This window comes from Suncus etruscus, chromosome 2 (genome assembly GCF_024139225.1).
Source record: "Suncus etruscus isolate mSunEtr1 chromosome 2, mSunEtr1.pri.cur, whole genome shotgun sequence".
In the NCBI taxonomy this organism is placed as follows: Eukaryota; Metazoa; Chordata; class Mammalia; order Eulipotyphla; family Soricidae; genus Suncus; species Suncus etruscus.
The window spans coordinates 79,743,100-79,770,671 of NC_064849.1; the positions used below are offsets into that span (position 1 = coordinate 79,743,100).

Consider the following 27,572-nt stretch of genomic DNA (forward strand, 5'->3'; position numbering starts at 1 on the left):
GTTTTGCCAATGGTCTATCAATCTTGTTTATTTTTTTCAAAGAACCAACTTCTGCTTTCATTGATATTTCAGATTGTTTTTGGTTTTTCACTTCATTGATTTCTGCTTTCAGCTTTGTTATTTCCTTCTGCCTCCCTATTTTTGGTTCCTTTGTTGGTCATTTTCTAATTATTTTAGCTGTGTCATTAAGTTATTCAGGTATGCCCCTTCTTCCTTCCTGATGTGTGCTTGTAGAGCTATAAATTTTCCTCTCAGGACTGCTTTTGCTGTGTCCCATAGATTCTGGCAGTTTGTGACTTCATTATCATTTGTTTCCAGGAAAGTTTTGATTTCCTTTTTGATTTAATCTTGGACCCACTGGTTGTTCAGTAGCAGGTTGTTTAATTTCCAATTGTTAAAATTTTTCTTCTGTGTGCCTTTGTATTTCACATCTAATTTCAGAGCCTTGTGGTCAGCAAAGGTAGCTTGCAAGATTTCTATCATCTTGATTTTATGGAGGTATGTTTTATGTGTCAACATGTAGTCTATTCTGGAGAATGACCCATGTACATTGGAGAAGAATGTGTATCCATGTTTTTTGGGATGGAGTGTCCTGTATATATCTACTTGTCCTCTTTCTTCCACTATGCTTTTTAGGGCTAGTATGGTTTTTGTTGGGCTTCAGTCTGTTTGACCTATTAAGTGTTGATAGGGCCGTGCTGAGTTCTCCCACAATTATTTTTATTATTGATTTCTTTTTTCAGGTTTGTAAGTAACTGTATTAAATAGTTTGTTGGTCTCTCATTGGCTGCATATATGATTAATAGTTTGACTTCTTCCTGTTGCACATATCCCTTGATTAGTATATAGTGTCCATCTTTGTCCCTTACCACTTTTCTGAGAATAAAGTTTGTGTCATCAGATATTAATATGGCCACGCTCGCTTTTTGAGGGTGTTGTTTGCTTGGATATTTTTCTTCCAGCCTTTAATTTTGATGCAGTGGTCCTCAAACTATGGCCCGCGGGCCACATATTGTATTTGTATCTGTTTTGTTTCTTCACTGCAAAATAAGATATATGCAGTGTGCATAAGAATTTCTTCATAAGTTTTGTTTTTTCTATAGTTAGACCCTCCAATGGTCTGAGGGACAGTGAACTGGCCCCCTGTTTAAAAAGTTTGAGGACCCCTGATAGAGTCTATGTTTGTTGTGACTATTCAGATGTGTTTCTCGTAGGCAGCAGAAGTTTGGATTCATCTTTTTGACCCATTTTGCCACTCTGTGTCTTTTAATTGGTGAATTTAATCCATTGACATTGAGGGAGATGATTGTCATAGGATTTAATGTCATCATTGTAGAAAAGTTTTCTGTGTTTGTTGGTCTCTTTTGTCTTAGAGTAGACCTGTCAATTTTTTCTTTAAGGCTGGTTTTCATCTGTGAAGTTTCTGAGCTGTTGTTTATCCATGAAGCTATGTATTCTTTCTTGAAACCTGAACGTGAGTTGGGCTGGTTGCAGTATTCTCAGTGAGGTGTTCATTTCATTCAGTCTTATCACAATATCATGCCACTGTTTTCTGGCCTTGAGAGTTTCTTGTTACATGTCTGCTGTAAGTCTTAGCGATGCTCCTTTGAATGTAATTTCCCTTTTTGATCTTGCTACTTTCAGTATTCTATCTCTATCTGTGAGATTTGTCATTGTAATGAGGATGTGTCTTGGGGTGTTTTTCTTTGGGTCTCTTTTAGCTGGTACTCTTCGGGCATGCAGATTTGATTGCACTTTGTCTTTAACTCTGGGAGTATCTCTTTAATGATGTCTTTGACAGTTGATTCTTCCTGGAGATCTCCTACCTGGGTCTCTGGGACTCCAATCATTCTTATGTTGTTTCTGTTGAGTTTATCAAAGACTTCTATTTTCATTTTTTCACATTCCTTGAGTATTTTTCTATTTCCTGTTCATTTGTCTTAAGGTTCTTTTCCAATTTCTTCTGCTGTATTGAGTGTTTCTGCATCACATTTTCCAGTACACAATTCTCTCCTCAGCTGCTGTTACCCTGGTGGCGAGGCCATCCACTGAGGTTTTTGGTTCAGCTACCATGTTTTTCAGATTTGTTATTTCAATTTGGAGTTTTCTGATTTCTGTTTTTGAGTTCTGTTCAGATAAATCTATGCTTTCTTTGAGTTCTAAAAACATCTTCCATATTGCTATTTTAAGTTCCTTATCCTAGAGGTTAATCAGGTGGTTGGAATTTATTAGGTCATCAGAGCTTTCGTCTTCATTCTCTGTGCATGGTGTTTGCCTGTGAGGCTTCCCCATTGTCACACTTGTAATATGGTTTTTCCTGCGTGTTCTGGTGGGATTCATTGGTTAGAAAGAGTATGTGGCCGCGAAGCAGAGTGGCCGCACTCTTCTGTGGCCTCTAGATGACAGTTTTTGTTTTTTTTTTGGGGGGGGTGCATTTCCTAGGCCTCAGAATAGAGCTTCAAGTATTCAGGGAAGACAGACAAGCAAAGCAAAGAGTTCCCTTCAAGTCCTCAGGGTCATCCAAGGCACAGCAGGAGGGCAAAACCAGCCATGAACTCTCTGTAGTAGGCAGGATCGTCCACAGGAATGCTGATGAAATCCAGTCTCAGGCGGCTGGAAGCACTATGGCCCAAGATGGCTTCTGCACCCTTCTGACACTTATCAGAAACCAGCAGGAATCAGTGTGTGTATGTCCCGACCCACCTCTGAAGCAGGCAGGATCACAGGCAGGAACTCTGATAAAATCCATTCTCAGGCAGCTGAAAACAGCATGACCCAAGATGGCTTCTGCACCCTTCTGACTCCTGGCAGAAACCACCAGGAATCAGTGTGTGTACATCTGGACCCACCTCTGAAGCAGGCAGGATCACCAGCAGGAACGCTGATGAAATCCAGTCTCAAGCAGCTCTGAAGCAGGCAGGAACACCGGCAGGAACACAGGTGAAATCCAGTCTCAAGCAGCTCTGAAGTAGGCAGGATCACCGCAGGAACGCTGATGAAATTCAGTCTCTGGCAGCTGGAAATCGCATGGCCCAAGATGGCTTCTGCATCCTTCTGACTCCTGGCAGAATTCAGCAGGAATCAATGTGTGAACATCCCGACTCACCTCTGAAGCAGGCAGGATCACTGGCAGGAACGCTGATGAAATCCAATCTCAGGCAGCTGAAAGCAGCATGACTCAAGATGGCTTCTGCACCCTTCTCGATTAACAAATTCTTAATCAATTTATTTATTTAAATCACAGCTGCACTTGAATAAGTATTAGAGATATGATGTACATCATGATTATCATGGTTAAACTTATTACATTATATATTTAAAATGAATAGTAATTTTGAGAGTAGTGGTAAAGGTATGAGCTAATATAGTGATAATATTATATGATAATACATATATATATATTTGATAAGCAGATTAACACCTTAAACTTGCATGGCTTATATGTAAATTTTTATCATTAAAGTTAAGATTGAGGTCATTTAAATTGAATTATACAAAGTCTAGCAAGATAGTACATGAGTTAGAACATTTACCTTCACTTTGGTTGGCTCTGGTTTAATGTATAAGGACCACATGGTCCTCCACATGTCACTGGGTGTTCTCCAGGAATCATGAGGTGCAGCCCTGGAAGCTTCTGAGCACCATTAAGGAGGTCCAGGTAAACTCCAGTACTCAGGGTTGAAGCCTCACTTTCTACAGGAAGTCCTGCATTAAATGGCTGACTAAGTTGTCAGTGAATTATCAAAAAGGGCCCTGTATTTAAAACTGCTCTTTGGCAGCTGTTAAATTAAATAAGTAATGAATAAAAAGGAAAAATAAGGAAATGAATCCTTTGCTTGGATTAGAAAACAGAAATATAGACATTCTCCTATGATTAATGGCTCACAGTTTTCTAAAAATATTGACACAAATACTAAAGAACAATATAAATGCTTATAGAAAGATAAGTATTTATAATCAATCACTTAGAAGATATGTGATTTTTCAAACCAATAATTCTCTCTGAAAATGTACCATTTTGTTTACATTACATGAATTTATCACATTTTCTTTTTCTGAACAATTTAAACATGAAAAATGTGACCTGCAAGTGCACTGAAATATTAGATATGTATAAATATTTTAAAAGATGTTTTCCTTGAAGGCATAAAAATACATAATAAGTAATGCCAGGATTTTTACATTAGATATTATTTGTTCAGTATAACTGACATGTTGTTTAATCAGATAATTGAAATACACATTCTAAGCATTAATAGCTTGAAAGAAAAATCACTAAGTTTTCATAATGAAGTTGTGTAATAGAATAATTAGTAAAATTTGTTTATCTTAATTTTATTTCTCAAATCATCAATAATTGCTTTATAAGGTTTCTTCTAATAGAAAATATATAAATATGTATACTATAATTTGAACTATTTTAATGTCAATACATTTTAATATGGAAAGGATTTTTGTTTTAGGAAGTAGAGGTGTGATTAAAGAAATGCTATAACTAATGCTATTGATCTCTTAATTGATGACATAAATATAAATTAATCTAGAAATGTATATTTATAAATTATATATAGATAATGATATGGTACATATTTTCAATAAATGTATGTCTCATTATCATTTTCATATATAATATTCAGTGCTTAATGCACATCATATTAAAATATAAAAAACAATTTTTAAAAAGTTTCAGAGCTACTTATAAAGCAAAATCGGTGCCTTATAAGACTTCATGCTCAATGCTTTCAATTTAAAATGAAAGAAGCCTCTCTGAAACACTTATTTATATACTTACTAGATTGGATGAATGCAATTACAATAAATTGGCTGGCATGGGCTAATTATCTTTTTACTTATACTTCTCAGTGAGTCTTTTCTTTTGGCACAGGTTATAATTTAAGTCAATATAATTCTCTATAGAAATATCTGTATGAGAACAAATTTGACTAGATAGTATTTACTCGTGTCATTTTCAAACCATTGGATCACTTTTCACAAATCATTAATATAGCTCTCCATTATGCCTTTCAAAATCCTAATTTAAATAATCCTATTTCTGTCTGGTAGACATTGAATCATGAATATGGAATGACTTCACCTGACTTCACTTGAAACTCACTTAATTTTCAACATGCTTAGCTGTGAGGTGAATAGAAAATAATTTAGTTCAAAATTTCAATGGACTGTATGCTTGTATCCTAAGCACAGATATCATAAGCAAAGCACTGTCCGAAGCATCAGCTAAATGTCCAAAATTGAATTGGGATTTATTTCAGGATTCACTGCAATCAAACTCATAGATAAAGTATTTGTTGTGTCCACACTGAAACTTTTGTCATGACATATTCATATTGCTATTATTTGTGATATCACTATTTGGTAAAATTCCTGCACTTTTACTTAAATCAAGTTAAATTGAAAACTATGTAGATTTAAACAGAAGCCTTCATCTTTAATATTTGACTTTTGTTTTGTTTTGCTTCTTAATCTAAATTAGGCATTATTAGTTGGTCCTCATCAGTTCATACTGTAACTATATATATATATATATATATATATATATATATATATATATAAAATGAATTACTTCTTTTATCAGAAGGATTATTTTGAGGGGTATACATAGAAATTTAAATATGCTTGCTCTAAAGATCATTGCTCTAGTTGATGATTTATTTTGAAAAAAAATCACTATACAATATTGCTTGACTATATAAAATACACTTCACTATAATATATTGTTATCAAAATTTTATCCTATATTACTGCCTCACATATTTGAAAAAATATGTATAAAATTGGTAAATTATTCGATTTTGCTATATTATAACATAAATCTGAACTTTTTAGTAACATAAAAGCAGGATGATTATTTTTATATTTAGCTAATATAAAACATCTAAAATATAAGTGTTCTAGTGGAATATATGATCCAATTTGTTTATAAAACTAATTCAGAACCATAATTATAAGCAGATTTTAATGGCATAAGCATAATAAAATCAAAGAATAAGTATGGATTTATTCATAGGTATGCATATACACATGTTTTATTTAAATTATACAGAATCTGAAATGTAGTTTTTAAATCACTGGGGAATAAATCCTCTCTTCCCTTTATGTTCCATTTTTACATTATTTTTGACTTTTGTGAAGCATGAATAGCTTTATTAAATAAGACTTTCTCTTAGAGAGACATCAAGAAGAGAGAAAAAGAGTTGAGAACATATATTCAAAAAGAACAGGAGCTCTCCTAGACTGGTAAGAGCAAGAAAAACTACTTAGAGATTAACAAGCTAGATTCATGTTCAAAATAGGATACAGACTTGAAGAGTAAGGTTTGTTTATTAATATATCATTTTTGTCTGTTTGCTTTGATTTGGGGGGCAACAGTCAATAGTGCTCAGGGATCACTCCTGGCCTTGCCCAGGAGATTATATGGGATGCTGGAGATTAAAATCAAAAGTTCTTGTGCAAAGAAAGTTTCCTACATAAGGTACTATAACTCAGGTATATCATTATTATATACTTAATGTATATACACATTATTTCCATTGGGAAGTTTTTGAAAACATTTATCATTCATTTGGTATTTTTCTCAAAAGATGATCCCTTCTATATGTAATTAGGTCTCCTGTATATTTATCCTCTTTAATGTATGTATCATATGTAATGTTTATATATAATGCATATATCATATGGTTTGAAAAATGCTGATTAATACAATAGTATTTTCTAGCACAGTGTTCTTGTCATCATGGAAATATATTTTACTAACTAGTAAAATATTTGTTAAATAGGTTTTTATAAACAGTGATTTTAATAAATGAATTTTTAAAAGAAACAAAAATTCAATAAGAACAGTGTTTTCCTTCTCTTTTTGCTTAATTGTATCTCTCAATATTAATTGGAAAACAATAATATGCCAAAACACTTATAAAGATATTTTCCTAAGAGACATCAAGACTAAAGTTTATCTAATAATAGTGTTAATGTTAGAGCACAGTTATATTTAGTCTTTTGTTTTCTTTGTTTTCTTTTTTTGATTTTTGGGCCACATTCGGTGATGGTCAGGGGTTACTCCAGGCTATGCACCCAGAAATCACTCCTGGCTTGAGGGAATCATATGAGACACTCTTGATAGAACCCAGGTCCATCGTGGATCAGCCCGCATGCAAGGTAAATGCCTTACTGCGTATAATTGTTCTGGTCCTCACAGTTACTTTTAGTATACATAAATGTTATTCAGACATAACAAGGCATTTGAATTGCTTACCATGTCCTATTTTAATTATATAGTCACTTATTGGCTTTTGTCTCATTGGTTTTTTAGGACTTTCCCACCTTCAGTTCAGGTGATCTAAGCAATATTAATTTACAGTGTATAAAAAGTGGTTTGATGCCCATTCTTGGCCAAGTTTCTCATCTGAACCAAGAGCAAAAATTTAAGGAGGTTGGCATATAATCCATACATTCTCAGTATGAGGATAATCCAATATTGAAATGAAGAGAGACATTTTCCAAAAGGAATAATTACCACACATGTAATCTCCTTTAGATAGTTTATTCTGAATAAATTTTATTTATAGTTCTAGGGTAGCAGATAAATTTACAAAGTGAAGATCTTCAGAGATACCAAGAAGAAAACAACTCCCTCTGGGCAAAGAATTGAAAATGCTTCATTCCTTAAGTGCTTCTTGTGTTGTGTGAGGTAATTACCACTATGGAACACTAGAAAACCAAAGCTATTGTCTAGTAAGATAGTTTGTGTCTCACATTCAAATACTGGATCTATAAAACAATTCTTGAGGTCCCAGATGTCTTGTTGACTTATCCGAATCTCATCGTTGTCCAATTTGTTAGTAAAGATAATAATCCATGTAGAATGGTGACTAGATATAAAAAGATAAAAATAATTGTGGTTTTTTGGGGCACCACCTGTGATGCTCAGGGGTTATTCCTGGTAATCGTGCTTAGAATCGCTCCTGGCTTGAGGGACCATATGGAACACCTGGGAGATCAATTGCAGACCATTCTCGGGTTACCACATGCAAGATAGACATCTTACTTGCTAGTGCCTACCACTATGGCCTCTGGATTTAAAATTTTTTTAACCTGTATATTAATGAGTGTAAATGACTCTGGTTAATGTCAGATCCCCAAGATGTAGATGTCACTAGTGAGGTCGAATCCTGGGTGAGTTTTTATCCACAAACCCACTTAGGGAGAGTACTAAGTTTATTGTAGGTGGGAGATGATTATTTATATTAGAGGAGAGTTAGGGCGAAATCTTTGGTTCAGCCAATAAGGTAGAACATAAGAGAGGATTAAAACAGGTGTGTGCTTTAGGTGATTAGCTAAACATGAGTCAAAAAGAAAAAATAATGTTTGTTACATTAGCACTTACATTTTTATACTCAGTAATAAATAAAAAGTATGAAAAGTAAAATTAACTTAATCTCCATTGGAAGCTACCTCAAGAGCTGAAAGCAGAGAGTTTGATTTTATCTAAACAAAAACCCTTAAACAAATGGAAATAATTTTAATAGTACATCTGCTAAATGTTTGGGTAATTACTGACAAATTGAAAAACGTCAGGCGTTGTGTTTTACAAAATATATTTCCTGATCAAATGAAACTGTCATATTCTATTAACTCGGAATTATTGATGGCAACATAAGAAAATAACGAAATTAAGGTGTTATGGTAGGTTTTGCTACTACCAGTGCTTTCAAAATAGAGATATAAATACAAACAGTTAAGAGTGCCTTGCCAGCTGTGTCCGATATTAGTGTTCATGGAAATGATCGCATTAAAGAACATATTTCTAACTACTTACATTATCTCCTGCTGTGTGAAATTCTGACTTGCGTACATATCTGAAGTGCTACATAAGTGGCAACATCTTATTTCAGGACAATGAATAGTAAAAATAGACCCTTATAATATTTTTTGTCCAAATGAACACCTAACTAGGAAAATCTATTTTAGTAGCAAATTATTCATCTTTGTCCACTCTCCAATTTCTGAAGAAAATGACTCATGTATGCTTCTAAAGAAAAAGTTCCACTAGTTGTATATTATCCTTAATGTGCACATAGAATTGACTGTGTTCACCAGCAAGCTCTCTCCCTCAGGTCTGGGTCTCGATAATTAAAGTACTTGTATTATTTCTTGATGAGAGCTCACTGCTGAGTCTCTTCTCAGTGAGAATCTTTCATTGAGTGCAAAGCCCAGAACAAAAGCTCAGGCCTTTCCTGAGAGGCAGTTTAAGTTTAGGGCTGAAATTAAAACCTAGGAACTTCTGGAATCATTGGTATTATATTTCCTTATGTTCATTTCAGCTTTTTGATTTTACTGAATTTTTTTGCCTGGCATCTTCATCTACTGTCTTTCTATCCCAATTCTGACAATATTTTCCATAATAACAATGAAAGCAACATAACAAAACAATCGTGCTTCAATCTTTGTCTTTTCTAAAAATTGAAAATATAGCATCCTATAATATTTTTCAATTTAAAATAAAATAAACATGCACAATTATGTGATTGAAGTTATTTGTGTGATTTAAAAGAACACACTTTGGGCTAGAGAGATCGAATGAAGGTAGGTAGCAGAAGGACGATGTTTTGTATCCTGGCACCCCATATGGTCCCCTAACCTGCCGGGAGTGATTTTTGAGTGTAGAGCCAAGAGTAACCTCAGAGCACTGCCAGGTATGCCCCCCTCCAAAAAAAAAAAAAAAAAAAAAAGAACCCACTTAACCCTGTGAGTATTCTATTTATTTATTTTTTTACCAAATGGTATTTGGTAATTTTGCAATGATATATCTGACTGCGTCAGAAAAAAAACCTAAGATAATAGAGTTAAATAGTTGAATAAATAAATCTTCACAAAGAATATTTGATTGAACTATAGTATTCTGATTTGATACAAAATTTTACATATAAATAACAGTTGAGGAATATCAAACCTTAAAACAATTTTGCAGGAAGCACTTTAGGTTGTCTGAAAAGCAAGACAAATTTTATAAACATCCAGTTCCTATGAAAACAGCAATGGCAAATTTTTTTAAAAACATAGATTAAAGGCTTTTCCTTCACCAATTTTACAGTATACAATAAAGCTGTAGTATTCCAAACAGTACTTGAATAAGGAATATTCCCAAATCAATGGAATAGAAATGCAAGTCCAGAGACAGACATCTTGAATATATAGTTAATACACAAAAAAGTGAGCAAAATTTAAGATGTATAACAAAGAAAATATCTTCAATAAATAATGCTAGGAAAACTGGTTGGCCACATGCACAACAAAGAATGCAGTCCCTTTATTAACACCATACACAAAAGTGCATTAAAATTAATTAATATCTTTGATATCAAAACTGAATCCATGTCATGCAAGGAAAACAGTGGTAGAACCCTTCATGACATTTTGGCATCTTCAATGATGTAATGCAACTGGTCAACTAAATGGAAGCTTAGGTAAACAAATGAATTTACATTAAACTCAGAAACTCTGTACTGCAAAAGAAATATTTAAGAAAATATTTCTGTTAAAATAGGTGAACTCTCACACATCCAACTGGATTTGATCCTTGGAATTCCATGAGTTTTTTGCTGAGTAAAAAGCCAGGGACTGATTGTTCTTGTCCTTTTTATGTGTGCCAGTCTCTGTGATGTTGGATGGTACTTCACTATAGTTTTGATTTGCATCTCCCTGATAATTAGAACAACAACAATCAGTGATGGCAGGGATGTGAAGAGAAAGGAACTCTTATTCACTGTTGGTGGGAATGCCATCTAGTTCAGCCTTTATGAAAAACAATATGGAGATTCCTCAAAAAACTGGAAATTGAGCTCCCATATAATCCAACTATTCCACTCATAGGGATGTACCTTAGGGACATAAAAATACAATTCAAAAATCCTTTCCTCACCTATATTCATTGCAGTGCTATTTACAATATCCATACTCTGGGGGGAAAAAACAAGATGCCCTTCAACAGATGAATGGTTAAAAAAAAATGTGGTACATATACTCAATGGGATAGTATGCAGCTGTCAGGAGATATAAAGTCATGAAATTTTTCTATACATGCATGCACATGGAATCTATTATGTTAAGTGAAGTAAGTCAGAGGAAGAAAGATAGATACCGAATAGCCTCACTAATCGATGGGTTTTAAGAAAAATTTTAGACACTATTTTATAAGGCCCAGAGACAATAGAGTTAAAGGCTGGAAGGGCTGGAAGGACTGGCTCATAATTTGAAGCTCACCACAAAGAGTGGTGAACTATGTTAGGGAAATAACTAAACTAACAACTAGGATGACAATGTTAAATAATGAGAGAAGTAGAAAGACTGTGTACAGGCGGGGGTGGAATGGGGAAGGAGAGAGGCATTGGTGGTGGGAATGTTGCACTGGTGAAGGGGATATTTTGTTTATAACTGAAACCCAACTACAAACATGCTGTAATCATGGTGCTTAAATAAAAATTTATATTAAAAAAAAGCCAGGGATAAGATATAAGCACAGCTGAGTATTGACCAAAACCCAAACCAAAGGAAATGAAAGCAAAGCAACATAATATAATACACTCTACAAACAGGAGAACATTTTTAATACAAATCTTCTGTAAATAATTAATATTTAAGTTATTTAAAGACCATTCAAACAATTATGTAACTGCCTCCATTTTTTTTTGCCTTTTTCCCCTTATATTTATTTCTATATTTAGGGACTTTTTCAAAGTTTGGTAAAATATTAGCCTAAATTATAACATTCAATCTATTTTTAATAAAATTTTAGTAAAATAGTGTTAAATAGCAATTTAATAATTATAAGAATATATTTCTTATATTATGCAAATTTAAGCTTTAATTTAGGCTTTCTCATTCAAAACAGTAAAACAGAAAAGCCCTACTCATTAAGCAATAACTACAATCTCTCATCTGTATATATAACTTCAGTTCTATTATGTTTCTAAATTTCTTTATTCTAGTTATTTCATAATATCCTGCTTGTCCCTTTATGTTTGACTTATTTTATTCTTTCCACAGTGTTATAATTTTAATCCTCAATTAAACAGGGACTCGTACCTTATACTAAATAAGATAAATGGAGTGTAGAGTTCAGAAATGACATAAACAGGGCTCAGTAGTAAAATAAGATGTGAAAGAAGAGCAATCTGTAGGCATTTATCAGGTTTCAATTTTTTAGTGAACATGTATATTAGGCTGTGAATTTCACAGGCTTTTCATTTACTCTCTCCACAACTTAGTTAGAAGAGATGTCATGAAAGGGCTAAAATTTGCTATTTTATTTCTTCCATATCCCAATTAATATTAGGATATAATAGCTATTCTCTGAGGGTATGCCTTTTTCAAAATACACCTTATCAAGAAAAGTACTTCATGTGACCATATGAACTAATGTTGTGATGGTCTTAAATATTAGATATATGTTTATGGTACAAATGCAGATTTAAAAATCTTAATTCAATTTATGATCCTGTAAAGTCCTCCAGCACACAAGAAGCCTTCAGCATACATTATAGTAGATCATTTAAAATGGAAAGCATTTTCTGTAAGATCTGGGTCATGCATAAATGCCCATTTTCTGTACTACTATTTGATGTAGTACTGGAAGGGTCTTAATCACAGCTATTATGTGAGTCAAAATTAAAGATTTTTTAAATTAGATTATCACTATTTACAGACTACATGTTATGTTCTTTGAAAAAATTTAAATATCCATCAGCTACTATAAACAATAAGTAGCAATTCAATTTAAACACAAAACTTAATTACAGATACTAGAATGATAGCACAGCTGGTAGGGCATTTGTTTTGCACAGGACCAACCCGGCTTTGATTCCTGGAATCTTGTATGGTCACCTGAGCACTGAGGAATAATTACTGAGTACAGAGCCAAGTGTAACCCCTGAACATAGTTGGATGTGGTCAGAAAAAAAAAATTATATTAATTACATTTCTAAATGAAAACAAACTAAACGAATAGAAAATAATTTTTGTCAAATTCCATTTAGGACTGCACCAAAATAAATTAATTTCTAGAGTCATCTACTAAAAGTGCTTGATGACTTACGTATTGAAAACTAATAGTTGATGGTCAAATAAATATATGTTAAAAAGACATTTAATGAATATTTTACAACAGTTGTATCCCCATTAACCTTCCTGAGCAGTGCTTATATGATAAAAAAGATCAATAAAGACAAAAAATATGAAAGATAAAATCTTGGTTTTTTTTACAACATTGATGGAATTAAGAATAAATGGTCAAGAGGATAAAGATAAATACAGACAATTACACCCTCCAAAATAAAAAGAAATCAAAGCAAGGAAGTGAAGCAATATCTAATAGAAATGAGTCATTCAAGTATAACTACAAAACTGAATTTGTACTAGTTTGACTGGGCACTGGGGTACATTGAGAAGATTCTGGTTGTGGCAGGATATTGGCCCTTTGGTGTTACCTGTGATGTCTCAATGCATCCCTAGAATGTATAAACATTTATATTTGCGTAAACATTGATTACTACCTACAATTTTATAAATTAAAAGCAAAATTTGGATGTAGCCCTACTAAAAAGCATGCCATTATTTCCAATTATATGAGAAACTGCTTAGCTCGGGGAAGTAATTATTTTTGTAGGCTTCCTAAGCAAAGATAACTATGGAAATGTGTTTTGTTTTAAATATTTATACTAGTATATTAAATTGTTTACAATAATATTATTTTTTATGTTTTTGCTGGACAAAGTATAAGCTTATTATCACCAAAGAATCTAAAACCTTGAACCACTATATGTACAGAGATTTTGTTGAATCTTGCACCACTGAATTTATAGGTATTTTTGAATCTCAGATGTTCACCTTGAGTTTTTGAAATGCATCAATCACTGCTCAGATTTTCTTACAAAGGCATTGGTTCCTATCACTTAGACTTCTCCTTACTGCTTTTACAATCTCATGGAAAGATGTATTTACCATGTTCTTCATTCCTTTATGAACTCAAAAATATTGTTGAATGTTTTAGTTTTTGTGCTGAAGTGGCAACTTCCTAAGTCCTTAAATGTGGAGATGGGAATAAAATCCTCATAGATATTTTAAATAAGGTCAAAATGCTACTCATATTTATAAGTAATAGATTATCTTTGGTGAAATATCACGTTGCTTTGTGATGCTCTAAGATAAGAGTAGAACTGAGCACACTGGAGTTTGATAACCACAAACAACAACAAAATGTTGTAATTAATTAATTTTGGTTTGGTGCCATTGATAAAGGTGCTCAGGACTTACTCCCAACCCTGTGATAAGAGACACTATATGTAGTGTTATGGAATGAATAATAGTCAGCTGCATGCAAGGCAAGAGCAATACTATTTGTATTATGTATCTCCTTACCTAAAAGATGCAAGAAATAATTTTATGCTCTCCCTTATCTATTAACAATTATTTGGCAGAAAGGGCTTGAAGAGCCTTATGTCCTGTACTATCTCATGTTCTTAAAGATGCAAAAAACAATTTTCACTCTCTTATCTATTAACAATTATTTGGCAGATACTACCTCCGATTAAAGCAATTTTTAATGTGATCAGATATACTAGAATACAGTCACTGTAATGGGTATCTGTTTTGAAAATTGTTTTGCATTAAACCATAAGTTCATTTTTAAATCCTGCTATTAAATTGTGTATATTGATTAAACACAAATAAATTAATAAAACTTTGTTTACCATTGTTGGCTTTTCTCATCGTATACCAAAAATTTATGAATTTTGTCTAAATTACTGTTAACTAAATTAAAATTGACAAAGTCAAAAATGTTTATATATTTATCATAGTACTAGTGTTTTGAATTTAGCATTTTACAACTAAAATATGTGCCTCTATAGACTCTTAATGGATATGGAGATTGAATCAAAGGCAAGTTAGCATTTGTTGAAAACCCTTGACATCTTTAATTTTTAGTTCATGTATCCTTTAATACACAAGTCATAAAATCATTCTGAATAGAATTGGAGATAGAATACATATTACTAAAATCAAGTTGATTATATTTAGGGGAAATATGTATATTATCGTGCATGTGGGGGGTCATTCTGGGACTCCCTGGTTGACTGGTTTCCTGGGAGCTGATAGATGCCAGCTGAAGCTTGCTTTCAGCCACTTGCAGTTTGTGGTATTCTCTGTTTGTGTTCATGCCAGCCCTAGAACTGATGGGTCAGCAGGAAGGAGCAGTTCACAAGAAACTAAGAGTTGTGAAAAAATGTATTTTGGCCAGGCAGTGTTGAGAAGCCTCTTGGATTTTACTGAGTCATCCAGGCTTTTAGAGCTCTCTGTTGCTTTCCTTGCCACTTCAGTTGGCCAGAATTTAACATAAATTACCTGAGGGTGAGGGTTGACAAAATTAAGGTTAATATGTTAACTCAAAAATGTGATTTTCAGGTGTATGACAATGAAGTTTTTTGATTTTTTAATTTGTTTTAATTTGAACAATGAAGTTTTTATTACTTTATTTGAAAAATAAACATTTCAATAGTTAAAATGATGAGAGTTTTTACAGTTCCTTTAATTGCAAACTGTTAATTTTTAGATTTTTAATTACAAATTAAGGGAAGTATATTTTAGGAAATAAATCTTCCATTAAAATATACAAAATAGTTCTGTTTTCTCTCAAGGCATATATACAATAAAATTTTGATCATTTTCTAAGAAATAGATCAAAGGATTTAGTTGTGTTTGATGTAAGTCTTCAATCAAATCCTCAGGCAAATGACTGAAGAATAGCTTTCCTGGAATGCTACATCTATAGAACAGTTTGAGTTTTGTAAAAGTATTCTTTTCAAAATTCTCAACTATATCAATATAGGACACATGAAGGCCATGCTTCATTTCAATGCATTTAAAATTACATGAAATTCCATATATAAGTAGTTACATATTCATGTTCTCTTTGCTTCCTTTCTTTGTTTCCAGGGTTCTTGTCAACTACACCTTAAAATAATTGGGTTTGGCTAGAGTAAATGTAATGCATTAGGACACTTTTTTTTACATGGCCAACCTGGGTTCAATTCCTGACATCCCATATGGCTTCCTGTGCACTGCTAGAAGTAATTAATGAGTACAGAATGAGAAGTATGAGCATCTCAGGGTATGAACCAATAAGATATAAATTTGAATATTAAAACATCACTGGATTTACTATTGTTTCAGAATCTTGTTTTAAATTTTGTTTCAAATTACTTATATTTCAGAATCTTGTGTTGTTGACTGCTTCAATATTTTAACCAATATATAATTATAAATTTGCAATAATATATGCAATGAGTTATAAATTCCTTAATATAAAATATAATCTATCAGGTTTTATTAGTGAATGCATAAAGTAAGTTTTGGAATATAAACTATTAAGATGAAAAAAAATGATAAGCTAACAACTGAATTTTGTATACTCTTTCAAATTTTTTAATGATTACTGCAAATGTTATATGCCATAGAACTGAAATTGTAAACACAACAAAACAGTTGTTTTATAGGACCTGCTAAAATTAAGTTTGTTTGATGTCAATATTTATGTATGAGTTTTATTTTCTACCTAGCACTATGGATAATTACATATGAGGTAACATTCCCTGTGAATATTTCACACATCCAATGGCTTATTTAGTTTCTGTATTTGAGAAAAACAAATGCTCCTACTAGGTTGTCACAGATATTTATTATTTTATCCTAAATTTTTACTTTTTGGTTAGTATTTGATAGCTTCCTTTAGTGTATGCTTCAGATCACTGATACAGTCTTTGACTACTGAATTCTGCTATTGAATCTCCTAATTTCTTATGGTTTCACTAGCAATATTTTATGTAAATATAAGACCTACTTTGAGGGGCCAGAGAGATAGTAGGATACTTGGTTTGTATAAGGGCTGACCAAAGTTCAAGCCCTGCAACAACATATGGTTCTAAGCCTACAAAGAGTAAGCCCTGAGCATTTCAGTAAATGGCCCTGAAACAAATAACCTCCCCAAACTATCTTTTATAAAAAGTATAAAAATATATTTTTCATGTGCCCAAAATATTAAATAGTAGAAGAGGGTCAGGGAGATAAATCAACAAACTAAAGCACATGCTTTGCAGCCAAGATGCTCCATTTCTGTCTCTGGTACCACCATGTTCACCCCAGCATTGCAGGAGCAACTGCCAAGCACTCAACCAGTAGCAACCCTTGAGCTCCACAGGATATATCTTGCTCAAAAGCAAAACAAAATTGAAGGTCATAAAAGAGGCTAGCAAAAAGTGAGACCAATTTAGGAGGTCTGATCATGCAGAATTCAGAAGTTTTATAAACAAATCTCATGAAATCTCAAGAAATGGGAAAAGGAGAAACGTGAGGAAGAGAAGGAAGAGGCATAATATCCCTACCAACTTTGTCTTAAATTTGGCAAAAATAAATAAATAAATAAATACATATTTTCAGACTGGAGGCTTTGGAGAGCAACTAATGATAAGAAGAGAAATGAAAGGAGGAACTAATTTTTTCTTTGGCTGAGGAGAGGGGATTGGCTAGGATTCCAGCAAATGAGATCACTTTTTTCAATTTTTCACACACTCATCCTGTAAGTTAGTGATTTTTCAACATCATTTAATATGCCATATTGAAGTTCCTGATTTACAATGCATTAGAGGAGAAAGATTATAATACCCACTTCACCACTGAACAGAAACATGGGGAAATCAATGAGGAATCAATAGCAACAGTGAGAATCTTTTTTTTTTTTTTTTTTTTTTTTTTGGTTTTTGGGTCATACCTGGCATTTCTCAGGAGTTACTTCTGGCTCTGCACTCACAAATTGCCCCTGGCAGGGATGGGTATCTATATGGGATGTCGGGATTTGAACCACTGTCCTTCTGGATGTAAGGCAAACGCTCTACCTCTATGCTATCTCTCCGGCCTCAACAGTGAGAAATTAAAGAGGTAAGTTTACTAAAATATAGAAGTTTATCACCCACCAAACCTGAATACAAATTTTTGTTACTGAATATTGAACACACAAGTGTCATATATTGGGGCAAAAAATGTAAATAAAGTCGTAACAATTTAATTGTTGACAAATGTCTTCTCATTAACATAAGCATAATACTAAAAATGAATCATAAAATTAAGACTAAAAACCTTAAACATGTACATGGAATACAATGAAAATAAAAAATCATGCAATGAGGAAATCAAACATGAAATAAAAATAGCCCTGAATTCATAAGGAAGGTACTATAATATCAATAAATATGGGCATAGCTAAAACAGTACTATGAGGGAAGTTCATAGTAAGTCTTGCAGCAAAAAATTTTTCAAAAGTACAAATCAATAATTCAAGTTTATGCCTTAAGAAACTAGAAAAAGTCTGGGGCCGGAGAGATAGCATGGAGGTAAGGCGTTTGCCTTTCATGCAGGAGGTCATCAGTTCGAATCCCGGCGTCCCATATGGTCCCCTGTGCCTGCCAGGAGCAATTTCTGAGCCTGGAGCCAGAAATAACCCCTGAGCACTGCCGGGTGTAACCCAAAAATCACAAAAAAAAGAAAAAAAAAACTAGAAAAAGTCATTGAAAGAAGGGTGTATTTGACAATAATAGAGCAGAGATAAGTAAAAAAGAAATATTTGAATATGCAAAATATTAATAAAACCAAAATTTGGTTCTAAATGATTAATAAAATTAAGAATATATTAGTTATAATCTTGACCAAACAAGAGAGAATTTTTATATAAGAATCAAAAATAAGTAGAATTTGCAAAAGGTAAAGTAGAAAATTTATAGGAGACCCGATGGATAGCATAATGTACTAATGTTGTAGAATCAAAGACAATTCTGGAATCATAAAAGATTACATGTCTGCATTATAGGGTAATGGAAAATCTGATCAGGCTCATTAAAAGCATGATAATTAAAAATAGTGATGGAGGCAGCAAGCATGGCTTCAGAAAGATGGGGACTTTACCCACGCTCTCCTCCCAAGATGGACAGCTTTCTGTTACATGTGCAACTGTACCCATAATCTTCCACAGTTTAGTTTACATCGTCTTTGAGAAAAGAGTGAGTCTTTGGAGCTGGCCTGGTTTGAACGTGGCTACTGCATTTGTGGATTAATGCATTATTGGATTAATGTATTGTGCATTAAAACTGTCAGGTTTCCAGGAAGAATCAAGACATGAGTGTAGGGTGTCTGTACTTGCTCCACAAAACTGATGATAACAGCCCCCAAACTGGCATACCTGAAGTGTAATCAGATAGATATCCCCGAAGGGACTCATAAAGGTTCAGTAATAATGCAAGGCCATCGGGGAAATAGAGATTTTGGAAGTTCAATGGGTTTTGCTGAACAAAAACAGTGTTATCATTATTACAACTGAATGTTTCAGTATCTTTAAGTCCCCTGTATATATATATATAGGGTGGAGAGATTTTCAATGTTCAACTGTTCCTGTGTCTAGGTACTGCGCATAATCCCCACTATCTCCAACCCACACACTCCCATGTACAGCCTCTTTAATAAAAAAAAATCCAGTTTTTTTTATAAAGTTGTGTTTTATTTTTTCTACTATTTTTAGTATAGATATACTTTTGCTTTTTCCTATGTAATATACTTGAAGTCACACCCTGCATCAGTTTTTTTAAATATATTTTTTATGTAAGTAACATGATCATAGTTGGTTACAGTCACAAACAGAACAACCCCCTTCACTAGTGTAACATTCCCCCCTTCCCCCCTTCCCATTCCCTGCCTATATTCGAGACAGGCATTCTACTACAGTTATTTTTTTCCACAGATTTATTTATGGTACATAGTGACAATGAGTGAGGGGCACTCCCACCCCCAGTGCTGTCCTCCCTCCACCCCCATTTCCAGCATGCATCTCATATCTTCCTCCCTTTCCCCCCAGAATACTAGTGCAACTGGTCTCCACTTTACAGCTTGTTGTAGATTATCTATTCTGTTGTTGTTTGTGATAAAAAAAAATAAGAAAAAAAGAAAGAAGAGAAAAAAAATTAGCTGCAACTACCAAAAAAAGATAGAGAATAAAGAAAAAAAATGCACCTGGCTAATAAAAAAAATATCACCAAATAATAACCACAGGAGTGAAAAGGGAAGAGAAAAGTGGAGGAAAGAAGAGAAGAAAAATAAAGTAAAAAACTAACAAATCAAAACAAAACAAGAAAAAGAAGGGGTGCTGGAGTGGCAGGGTTTGGCGTTCCCTCCACCTTTTTTTTTTTTTTTTTTTTTTTTTTTTTGCATAGACACAGTAAGCATTGGGGGAGAATGGGAGTTCTCCTAAGCCTAAGAGATTCAGGGCTTCTCCATTCTTGAAACATACCATCATGGAATCAACCCCTGGCTCAATAGATACTCATTACCTCATCCCAAGGGCTTTTTATGTGGTGCCAGGAAACTTTCCTCTCAGTTGTGGGTGAGAAAATGAGGTCACTATAGCCAGCAGTCTTGGCATTTGTGCAGGTACTGGGACCGGGTCTAGGTTAGAGTCTTTACGGTTCTAGAGGTTCTGTTCCACCATTGTTGTTGTGTTCAGTCTTCTGTAACAGATGCTCCCTGTTTTCATTCCAGTCCCCAAGCCGAAGTATGGGATATTATGGATCTAAGGCAGGGGTCTCAAGTTCAATTTACCTGGGGGCCGCAGGAGGCAAAGTCAGGGTGAGGCAGGGCCGCATAAGGGATTTTGCTTATCGAATATTCGCAATAAAAAATCGCATTAGTAAGAAAAAAATCGCAAAAAATTGCATTAAACATTCGCATACCCCGAACGGAACTACTCAGGGTATGCGAATGTTTAATGCAATTTTTTTTCTTACTAATGCGATTTTTATTGTGATTATTCGGTAAGCAAAATAATCGCGAATACTGCGATATTTGAAGGCCGGCCGCGGGCCACAAAATGTTGTACAGAGGGCCGCAAACGGCCCGAGGGCCACGAATTTGAGACCCCTGATCTAAGGGTTCTGCTCAGTCTTTATTGTCCAAGTTGGGCCTCTGCAATAAGAAATCTTTTTTTTTTTTTTTTCAATAAGAGTTCTGGTCTACAGTCTAGGGCAGGGTTTTCCTTATCGGTCCCAAGGAAAGTTCTGTCAGTCGCAGCAGTCAAAGTCAGTTTTCTGTACATGGTGCTCTTATTATTCACAGTTCAAAGGACAGTACATCTTCTGATTTCCATCCAGTGTTATGTAAGGTGATAAGACAACTTGGTCTTGGCTCAAGTTGTCATTTTCTCTTTGTCATATCATAAATGGTACAAGTTGGTGCCAGAGCTGTGCTATAATTCTCCCAATGGAGTTTGTTCCTGGAATTGTTGCCCAGAGCTGTATCAGTTCTACATCTGGGATCTGGGGTTTGGGGTTGAACTAACACTGTCCAATCTCCTGGAGACTGGGTTGTATCCACATGACACATGTCCAGGATGGTAGGCACCCTTGGTTTATAAAAAGTGTGAGGTCTTATCCCTAGAAGATACGATCTTATTTATGTGTCTATGGTTTCCCCTTATTTACTGTGCCCATACAAAAACGTATTAGTTTTGACTATTTTCTTAGACTTATCAAGTTACTTATGATAACTTGATAATATATTTTTATTACTGAATATTATAAATTGTTTGGCTATAGCAGTTTATCTTTTTCTATTCGATGTTTTTTGGTTGCTCCCTTTGTATAAGTTGTAGATAAATTTACTCTAAATTTTCATGCTAGAATTTTGTGTAAATGTAAGTTTTAAATTAGGATAGAAAAATACCTGGATGATTGATCAGTACTGAGAAGAGTTCAGTTTGCATAAAAACATAGTCTTCTAAAGCACCTATAACATAGTTGTTTCCAACCCTAACAAAGGAAAATTCAAATGCTCCACTTATTTAAAATTATTTGGTACTATATTTTTTATTATTTTTAAGTTTTTAAATGTCAGCCATATTTACAGGATTAGTACCACTTTTTTAGTTTTCAATTCTCCAATGACAATAAATAGAAGCATCTCTTGTAGATATCTTTTCTATTTGTGTATCTTCATCAGTGAGATATCCATTTAGCTCCTTTTGAACCTTCTGTTTGTTTGTTTATGAGCCACACCTGCCAGTGCTCAGAGTTTACTCCTAGTTCTGCAGTCAAAAATTATTCCTGGTCTACTTAGACCACTTGGGATGCCAGTTACAGAACCCTGCATCTAAGGCAAATGCCCTATTAGCTGTGGTGTCATTTCCATCTCTCCTTTTGTACTTTTAATTTCATTACTTTCCTTATAATCCATTATAAGACTTACTCTTGTATTTTGGAATCAACTCATATAATAAACTTGGAATTCATTTAAAAGCAAGTATTTCCGTCATTCCTCTCCTCTCTCTGCACTTCATAAGAGTTTTAAATTTCCACTGCCTACTCATCTATTTTAAACTTTCTAAATAACAGGATTGGTTTGAAAATATTCACCTTTGTAATAATATGAAAAAAAACTAAACAATATTTATAAAAGAAAAATATAATCTGGAGTTAGTTTTTAAATGTTTAATATCAAATCTTAAAAAATAGGTTAAATAATGCTAATAATTCAATTTTAATTACTTATATATATCATCTATAAAAAATTTTAACCTTGATCATCTGTAGCAAAGAGGCATTAAGTCTGTCTTTGTAAATATTGAATGAACCAACAAGTACACAGGTGGAACAACATATTTTAAAAACATAACAAAACTGCTTTGCTGGGTAATACTGTTCTGAAATATTGGAACAATTATTGTCTCTGAGAGCCAAAATTCAGATGATTTGCAGTAGACTATAAATGCATGATGCTGTAGTTCTATTTATAAAATGTTCCTCTTAACCTGCTTGCTTTATGTTATATATACTTTCTTATAATCACATTTTTATAAAACGATTTTTCTGGAAAATGTGAACTATAAACTTTTAAAAGGTGGTAACACCTATTAATACTGAGCTTTATCAGAGAAGTCACAAAGAAATTTGTGACTTTCTTTTAAAGAGTGAATGTTCTGTGATAACTTTCAAGAAAAGACAAAATTCAATATTCACATAAGTAAAATCAGTTTATTTTCATAGCTAATCACTTTATATGTTTTATGTATAGATATTTAGAAATAACTGACCAAAATATTAATGTTTTGACTATGATTGCTAATATATATGCATATATAAAAACACTTTTAAACTTTGTTTTATTGAGGTTTGTTGAAATTCAGCTTTTCTTTTCTTTTTTTTTTTTTTTTTTTTTTTTTTTTTTTTTTTTTTGGTTTTTGGGTCACACCTGGCAGAGCTCAGGGTTTTTTTCCTGGCTCTCTGCTCAGAAATCGCTCCTGGCAGGCACAGGGGACATTATGGGATGCCGGGATCGAACCACAGTCCTTCTGCATGAAAAGCAAACACCTTACCTCCATGCTATCTCTCCGGCCCCATAAAATTCAGCCTTTCTAAAGAAAATTAAAGTCCACGAAACAATCCTTTTAACTATTATTCTTTATTGTTTATCCTTTATTACTTTTAAATAAGTATAATTTTTATTTTCTTCTGATGCAAAAATAGTAAATTATTTTAAAATTTTGGGCAATATAGTAGTGACTACAAACAAATTTACAAGGAAATGGCTATGTTTATCAATGGTTTGTCTTTCATTAATGAGCCACATAAACTAGGGACACATGTGGCTAGTTACCAAGAAGAATTGTTAGCTTTTTTAATTTTAACTTTACTCACTTTTTCAGTAGATGCCTACAATTAAAATTTATTTATTTCAGTTAAAATTATGAATCTTAACTAAAAGGAAAATATCAACATCCTAAGCATCCTGAGAAAGCATGAGTTGAAGGCTTTCTTCATGTCCATTGTCATTAGAAAGAGTAAATCACACCTCCTTGAGGGAAAAGAAGCCAATACCAATTTCCTTGAGAAAAAAAATAAGGATTTACAGAAGAACAAGAAATAGGAATTTACACTACACAAATTTTATTAGTTTTGTTCTACAAGAAATACCAAAAGTTTTTTCATCCTCTAAACAAATAAAGATTATATAAAGAAATCTAGATTTGAAAAGTATATTTGTATTAGAATTAAAACAATTTATTTAAAGAGAAAATATTATAACAGCTTCCAATTGATTGTTTCATTTTTTTTCATTCAAAGACTTCGGAGACATATAGCTATTATTCTTGAGATATTATGATTCAACAATATCAAAGTATTATTTAGTCTAAAAAAGATAATTAAACATTTTTTACAATTCTATAAAAGATTTGGAAGGATGTAGCTGCTAAGTTATTATGAAATTTTAAGTTGTTTTTATTTATGATTCAGTACTTACAAAGAGCACATTCTACATTACTTAAAAGTTGCTTCCACCCTACCCCATCTCAATTACTTTAAAATTTAGAGTCAATGATTTTGAATAACACTGTTAATAATGAGTTTCAGGGACAGGAGTTTTAGTACAGTGGACAGGAATTTTAGTACAGTGGACAGGAATCTTGCATTGCATACTACAAAACTGGTTTCCTGCACCAGATATCGTTTCCTGAGTCTGCCCTGAGATCAGAAGCAGGAGTTAGCTCTGAGCACCCCTAAATATGTCTAAATAAATATATTTATAAAGAAATTATATACATATATATATAAAGACATGTTATATATAAATATATAAGAATAAAGACAATTATATATATTATATAATATATATATAAAGAAATTGTGAACAAATAGTAGAGCAGTAGAATTTTCCTTGCACTTTATAGACAAGGTTTGATTCCCAGCACCAGTTTTGATCACGGGTTTAGCCAGGAATAATTCCTGAGTACTGCCATGTGTGGCGAAACAACAAAATAAAAACAAAAAAGAAAGCAAAAAGAGGGTGCCAATCAACACTTACCACCAACCTGTCCGGGTCCCTCCACCAGTATCTCAATTTCTGTGCCACACCCCCTCGGCAGATTCAGTTCTCAATAATCCCTGCTCTCAGGATTTGTTTTGACCAGTTATTTCCTTACTATGTTTCTTTATGCTCCCATCTGAGATCAGTCATACTCTCTTTGTTCTTCTCCCTCTGACTGATTTCACTCGGCATAATATCCTCTAGTCACAACCACATTGCAGAAAATTTCACGATTTTATTTTCTCTTATAGTTGGGTTCATATTATTGGTATTTAAACCACAATTTCTTTACCAATTCCTATATTCTTGAGGACACAAAATAGTAATTTCCAGTACTTAGTTATTGTAAATAATGATCTATTATATCAGTGCAAATTCTTTTGTAGAATAGCATTTTGGGATCCTTGGGGGTAGATGCGAAAATGTGGAATTTCTGGATAATATAGAAGTTCAATTCTTTATTTTTTTTGAGCTCTCCTTACTGTTTTTCATAGTGTCAGAAGATAAAATCTCCTTTCTCCAGATATCCCTGCCAGCAATATATGCTTCTAATATGTTTTGTAGTCTTCAGTCTCATTCTTGTCAAGTTTTATTTTATATTTGTTTTTATTTTAATTTAATGCAACAAATACATTTATGTAATAAAGTGATGTATGTAATAAAGAAATTTTCTATTCATCTATTGTGATTTATATGGATTGTTTGAATCTCAGTTCGGTTCTCTCCATTTATTCATTACATTGTTTGATTTTTTATTAGGATTTTCATTACTATTTTGATTATTATTTGAATATTAGCATTTCATCAGATATTTGATGAGTGAATAATTTTTATAGTCTGTAAGGTTTTATTTTTATATCTTTTTGTAATGCTGAAGCTTCTTAATTTTATATGTTTCTATTTATCTGAGCTTTTGCTTTTTTTGCCTAGCAATAGTAATTGAAGACACTACATCAATACAAGGTAAGCTATACAAGGAAAGATAAATATCACATAATGGATATGGTATTTTTCTTGCTTGTAATTACGTCAGGTTAGATATCTGGCTTTCTTCTGGTACTAAGATTAGGGATCACTCCTAGCACTATTTAGGGGACCATTTGGTATCCTCCTTTCCAAAATAATCCTCAAGATTCCTCTTACTACTGTTTAGGACATATTACTTCTGAGGAGACAAGAAAAATGGCTCCCTTATTTATTATGAATAGTAAACTAAAGATACAGAATCATACTCTCTAATCTGAGATCAAATTGTATTTTTGAGAGTAAAATAATTCATATAAAATTGGCACATCCGGTAGAAGCAGTAGCACAACTGTAGGGCATTTCCCATGCCCATGGCTGACCCAGGACAGACCTGGGTTTGATCCCCAATGTCCCATATGGTCCCCCAAGCCAGGAGCAATTTATGAGTAAAGAGCCAGGAATAACCCCTTGAGTGTCACCGTGTATGGCCTCCCAAAGTATTGGCACACTCATATGTATGATTTTTAAAAGCAAATAAAATGCATATCACACATAACATAATACTAAGCAAAAATAAGTCTTTTGTAATTTTAACATTTTATCTCACTTCACTGAAGCTTTATAACATGTGAATTGTTTCAAACAATTCTAGAGATTGGATAATTGGAAGGAACATCAGGTTTCATAGAAAGCTTGTTTTAATCGAGAAATCTAGGATTCATTATACAACCCTTTCTTAGTATAAGTGTTACAAATATAACTTAGGTCAATAATTTAGACTAGTTAACACATCTCCTCTCCCCACACATATAAGTAATATGCAATATTTTTAGAAGTAAAAATTATATATTCTCCTTTATTATAATCATAAGAAAGTAACAAGTGAATAACAATTATGATAAAGACTATGGTAAGGAGATGTTTTATCAGAACTGGACCAAAATATAGATTACATTTAAAAGTCAGTTGATTTAAATTAAATTATTTTAAAAGCTGTTTAAAATTTTGGATTTTTTTTTTTTTGGTTTTTGGGTCACACCCAGTGACACTCAGGGTTTACACTGGCTATGCTCTCAGAAATCGTCCTGGCTTGGTAAACCATATGGGATGCTGGGGATAGCACATGCAAATACCCTACTGTTTGTGTCATAGTTCTGGCACCTAAAATTTTGTATATATATATTTTTTGGTTTTTGGGCCACACCCTGTGAGGCTCAGGGGTTACTCCTGGCTATGCGATCAGAAGTAGCTCCTGGCTTCTTGGGGGACCATATGGGACGCCGGGGGATCGAACCGTGGTCCGTCCTAGGTTAGCGCAGGCAAGGCAGGCACCTTACCTCCAGCGCCACCGCCCAGCCCCTAAAATTTTGTATATTTTTAAGCAATAATTTTCTTACATTACCTATGTATACAACCATATTTCTCCATCTAAATATATTTAATAACAATGGTAAATTTTTTATAAACATCTTCATATTAAATACTAATATGTTATTCATTTAACATCTCTTTTATTATTTAAAATAGACTTATACTTTTATAATATTGTTGTCAATGAGAATATCATGTATGGTATCCCTAATAAAATACTACAGGAAATTATTATAATTCAGTCATTTTAAGAAGTTTTAATGAAGCCG

The 27,572-nt window shown here is 33.2% G+C and overlaps 1 pseudogene; it reads left to right on the forward strand.

Moving 5' to 3' along the window:
- Nucleotides 1-18,935: 18,935 nt before the first annotated feature.
- Nucleotides 18,936-27,572, forward strand: part of LOC126001788 (ubiquitin-like domain-containing CTD phosphatase 1) — a 72,374-nt pseudogene continuing 63,737 nt past the window's right edge.